The following is a 5,522-nucleotide window of genomic DNA, read 5'->3' as shown; positions in this document are numbered from 1 at the left end:
GAGCTACTTTGCTGTGTATGACTGTGTGACCTCTTGGCCCTGGAATTCTGGTGGTAGTAGTAGTAGTAGTAGTATGATTTAAAGGTACAAAGTGAATGAAGTGTGCCCAGGCCCAGAGCCAGGCCTGGGCAGCAGGGGGCGCTCCTGGCCATGCCCAGCGAGTTTCGTGCGAATCGGACCTGGTCCGGAAGAGATACGAAGGGAAAACTCATTACTCGTCGGGGTGGCACATCCAGGCTCTCGACCCTCCCAAAGCGTCCGACCAGGGTGCACCCTGCCGGGCATGGTTAGCCGCCAGCCCCCTTCCTGGAGGTCTGGTTGGCACGGGGTTTTGATTTATCGGTTTCATATCTCTGGGCTCCTTGGGAGCAGAAAGTCGGTTGAGGGCCCTTTGGAAAGAGCCGGGGCTGCCGTTTAACGCTGTCCAAGCGGCAGGCGAAGCGCACCCACCGTTTTTACGCTATGATTTTTTAAAACCGCCGGGGCGGCAAACACAGGGCCGGTCGGGTTTGAAGACGAATATCTCTTCGGCCCTTGGGAGGAGAGAAGCAGCGCGGGTCACCTTTGAACGCGCTCGCTGCCAGGAACGTCTGGCGTAAAAGTTTCGTGGGAATCGGACGTTCCTAGGCTGAGAAGCGAGCGCCCGCCCTCGGGCGGTCGGGGGCCCCTTTCTCATTCCCCGTCTGGGCTAAAAATACGAGGTCGGACCCGATGGACTCGGGAGACTGGAGAGTACCAGGGAGACCCTGGAAGCAGGCGACCCGACCCACGCTTCGCTGTCTCCTCGGCCCTCGGGAGTAGAAGCGCGGGGACGGTGGCGTGGGCAGCAGGGGGCGCTCCTGGCCATGCCCAGCGAGTTTCGTGCGAATCGGACCTGGTCCGGAAGAGATACGAAGGGAAAACTCATTACTCGTCGGGGTGGCACATCCAGGCTCTCGACCCTCCCAAAGCGTCCGACCAGGGTGCACCCTGCCGGGCATGGTTAGCCGCCAGCCCCCTTCCTGGAGGTCTGGTTGGCACGGGGTTTTGATTTATCGGTTTCATATCTCTGGGCTCCTTGGGAGCAGAAAGTCGGTTGAGGGCCCTTTGGAAAGAGCCGGGGCTGCCGTTTAACGCTGTCCAAGCGGCAGGCGAAGCGCACCCACCGTTTTTACGCTATGATTTTTTAAAACCGCCGGGGCGGCAAACACAGGGCCGGTCGGGTTTGAAGACGAATATCTCTTCGGCCCTTGGGAGGAGAGAAGCAGCGCGGGTCACCTTTGAACGCGCTCGCTGCCAGGAACGTCTGGCGTAAAAGTTTCGTGGGAATCGGACGTTCCTAGGCTGAGAAGCGAGCGCCCGCCCTCGGGCGGTCGGGGGCCCCTTTCTCATTCCCCGTCTGGGCTAAAAATACGAGGTCGGACCCGATGGACTCGGGAGACTGGAGAGTACCAGGGAGACCCTGGAAGCAGGCGACCCGACCCACGCTTCGCTGTCTCCTCGGCCCTCGGGAGTAGAAGCGCGGGGACGGTGGCGTGGGCAGCAGGGGGCGCTCCTGGCCATGCCCAGCGAGTTTCGTGCGAATCGGACCTGGTCCGGAAGAGATACGAAGGGAAAACTCATTACTCGTCGGGGTGGCACATCCAGGCTCTCGACCCTCCCGAAGTGTCCGACCAGGGTGCACCCTGCCGGGCTAAGAGAACAGCCAGGTGAACCCTGGAGGTTCCGAACTCCAGACCCCTGGACCCGACGGCTCAGTCCGCCTCAGGTGCACTACAGAGGTCCTCGGGCTGTCCCTGAGTGCATTAAAACGGAAATCAGAATTACTCCCCCGGGTGGCACTTCCAGGCTCTCGACCCTCCCAAAGTGTCCGACCAGGGTGCACCCTGCTGGGCATGGTTAGCCGCCAGCCCCCTTCCTGGAGGTCTGGTTGGCACGGGGTTTTGCAAATAGGTCCCGTCGGGTATATGGGAGAGCAAAGAGAATCAATGGGGTCCAAGCACTAAATTCATCCAGTGGCGTTCTCTGGAAGCCCAAGGGGAGTCCGAGGGGTGTTCGGCCGGCAAGGGGAGCTCTCCCTCGGACACATGATCAAACGCCTGTCCCCTACCGGAAAGTGGTGTGCTCTGGATGCCCCCCCCCCCCCATCCCCCGAGGGGGGTGCTTATCCCGCGAGGGGAGCCCTCCTCGGGTTAAGTGAACCATCATGCCGATTCCCCTATGGAAGTGGGCACATCCAGGCACACAGTCTGCTTTGCTCTCCCCGACCCGAGTGCGTCTGTTGGGCTGAGTGTACGCCCAGGCAACTGGATCCAATGGCTCAGTCCGCCGCAGCGTGCTTCGACGATGGGTCGTACAGCCATGCCACCAGGGTGGGCGTGTTTGTAAATGTACCAGTGGATTCTCGTCGGCCTGCCACATCCATGGTATCGACCCACCAGGCCTGTCCGACCAGGGGTTGACCCTGGACGGGCACGGTCTGTGGTTTGGCCCTTGTCCTAGATGAAATCGGGCACGGGGTTTTCTGGCCAGGTACCATCGGGTTACTGGGAGAGCGGCTTCGGTCTCCAGGTGAGACCAATGGTGAAGCAGCACGAGGCAATGGAGAGCATGCAAAGCGATGGGGAAGCCATGCACGGCAATGGCCACGAAAAAAAAAAAAAAATCACCACGGAAGGAACGTGAAGAACAAGGAGGAGTGTAGTGACACTGCCCAAAGCTGCCCGGTGTTGCAGGGGTCTATTGGTGTGTTGCTTCCTTGTTTGGTAGAGTGGAGTACCAGACCCGCCAGGGGTAGGCAAACCATTCCCCCTACGGTAAGTGAGGAGCCAGCCATTTGACGAGCGGGTGTCCACGTGTACGGGTGCGAGCGCTATCCCCCCACACGGGGTTAGGCCACGGCCTTAGGTGGACGTCTGCCGACCAGCCCCGGCTGATCCAGAACTTCTGATGTGGAGAGCGGTTTTGACAGATCCTCCCTGGTTCTAGCGGGTCAAGCCTCTGATGGGGGGTGGGGGTTATTTGTAACCCATCCCAGAACTCTCTGGGGGAGACTCAGACGGCCAGTCTGTCTACTCAGTTGTCCTATACTGGTGTCTGTGGTTTGGGAGGAAGGGAGTGCCCTGCTTTGTTGGCCTCCTCTTCAAACCTACCTGGGCCCACGAATCACTCTTCTTGGTTACATCACGAAACGTAGGTTGAGCGAGGCTAGGGGGGAGGGAATTCGACGAGGTCTTTCCCTTGTCCCCCCACCAGCGGCCCACGAAAATCAAAACGGCGTGAAGGGAGGGAACGCCGAAAGCACCTGGAGTCGGCCGTCCGCACCTCCGGAGGAGGTGGACGGGGTACGGTGCGGGCATGACCGGATGGGACAGCTTTGCATCAAGGTGAGAGGTCGGCGTCCGAAGGCCAGAGGGCGGTGCGCGAGCACGTTTACACTGGCCGCGGAAGCTGTCCTGGGTAGCCCTGTATGGCGTCTGGACCTGACGGCGCACGCACTTACAACCCGCTGCTTCCTAGCCCCCGGAAGGGGAGGCGGATGTCACTCGTGGTTCATCCCAGACCACGGTGCAAACTACCTGGTTGATCCTGCCAGTAACATATGCTTGTCTCAAAGATTAAGCCATGCAGGTCTAAGTGCACACGGCCGGTACAGTGAAACTGCGAATGGCTCATTAAATCAGTTATGGTTCCTTTGATCGCTCCACACGTTACTCGGATAACTGTGGTAATTCTAGAGCTAATACATGCAAACGAGCGCTGACCCTTCGGGGGATGCGTGCATTTATCAGACCCAAAACCCATCCGGGGGGCTCGGGCCCCCCGGCCGCTTTGGTGACTCTAGATAACCTCGGGCCGATCGCGCGCCCTCCGCGGCGGCGACGTCTCATTCGAATGTCTGCCCTATCAACTTTCGATGGTACCATAGTCGGCTACCATGGTGACCACGGGTAACGGGGAATCAGGGTTCGATTCCGGAGAGGGAGCCTGAGAAACGGCTACCACATCCAAGGAAGGCAGCAGGCGCGCAAATTACCCATTCCCGACACGGGGAGGTAGTGACGAAAAATAACGATACAGGTCTCTTTCGAGGCCCTGTAATCGGAATGAGCGTATCCTAAACCCATGGGTGAGGACCCATTGGAGGGCAAGTCTGGTGCCAGCAGCCGCGGTAATTCCAGCTCCAATAGCGTATATTAAAGTTGCTGCAGTTAAAAAGCTCGTAGTTGGATGTCGGGAGTGGGCTGGCGGTCCGCCGCGAGGCGTGCCACCGCCTGTCTCAGACCCTGTCTCCCGGTGCCCCCCGGATGCCCTTGGCTGGGTGTCCGGACGGGGCTCGGAGCGTTTACTTTGAAAAAATTAGAGTGTTCAAAGCGGGCCCGCTTCTCGCCTGAATACCTGAGCTAGGAATAATGGAATAGGACTCCGGTTCTATTTTGTGGGTTTCCTGAACCAGGGCCATGATTAAGAGGGACGGCCGGGGGCATTCGTATTGCGCCGCTAGAGGTGAAATTCTTGGACCGGCGCAAGACGGACGAAAGCGAAAGCATTTGCCAAGAATGTTTTCATTAATCAAGAACGAAAGTCGGAGGTTCGAAGACGATCAGATACCGTCGTAGTTCCGACCGTAAACTATGCCGACCCGCGATCCGGCGGCGTTATTCCCATGACCCGCCGGGCAGCGTGAGGGAAACCACGAGTCTGTGGGTTCCGGGGGGAGTATGGTTGCAAAGCTGAAACTTAAAGGAATTGACGGAAGGGCACCACCAGGAGTGGAGCCTGCGGCTTAATTTGACTCAACACGGGAAACCTCACCCGGCCCGGACACGGAAAGGATTGACAGATTGATAGCTCTTTCTCGATTCTGTGGGTGGTGGTGCATGGCCGTTCTTAGTTGGTGGAGCGATTTGTCTGGTTAATTCCGATAACGAACGAGACTCCGGCATGCTAAATAGTTACGCGGCCCTCCGCGGTCGGCGTCAAACTTCTTAGAGGGACAAGTGGCGTTCAGCCACGCGAGATGGAGCAATAACAGGTCTGTGATGCCCTTAGATGTCCGGGGCTGCACGCGCGCCACAATGGTTGGATCAGCGTGTGCCTACCCTACACCGAGAGGTGCGGGTAATCCGCTGAACCCCATTCGTGATGGGGACTGGGGATTGCAATTATTCCCCATGAACGAGGAATTCCCAGTAAGCGCGGGTCATAAGCTCGCGTTGATTAAGTCCCTGCCCTTTGTACACACCGCCCGTCGCTACTACCGATCGGATGGTTTAGTGAGGTCCTCGGATCGGCCCCGCCGGGGCTCCTCGCGGGCCTTGGCGGAGCGCCGAGAAGTCGATCAAACTTGACTATCTAGAGGAAGTAAAAGTCGTAACAAGGTTTTCGTAGGTGAACCTGCGAAAGGATCATTAACGGGTAACGCTGTCCGGCGTGCCTCCTCTCCCGACCCCCTCGACTTCGCCGTCCCCCCGCGTCGGGGCCCAGGGTCGAAAGGGTCTTCGGGGTTGCTGTTACACGTGGTCGCTTGCAGGTCAGGCTGG

The 5,522-nt window shown here is 58.8% G+C and overlaps 1 non-coding gene across 1 annotated transcript; it reads left to right on the top strand.

Annotated features, from left to right (window-relative positions):
- The first annotated feature begins 3,554 nt into the window (after window positions 1-3,554).
- LOC145655329 (18S ribosomal RNA) lies at window positions 3,555-5,393 on the top strand. The gene has a single exon (XR_014121476.1). It is a non-coding gene; the product is annotated as an 18S ribosomal RNA (ribosomal RNA).
- Window positions 5,394-5,522: the final 129 nt, after the last annotated feature.

This window comes from Electrophorus electricus, unplaced genomic scaffold, assembly GCF_041902795.1.
Source record: "Electrophorus electricus isolate QZ-2024a unplaced genomic scaffold, ASM4190279v1 Scaffold215, whole genome shotgun sequence".
Lineage (NCBI taxonomy): Eukaryota > Metazoa > Chordata > Actinopteri > Gymnotiformes > Gymnotidae > Electrophorus > Electrophorus electricus.
The sequence above is the reverse complement of the archived record's forward strand: the minus strand, read 5'-3'. Positions and strand labels throughout refer to the sequence as shown.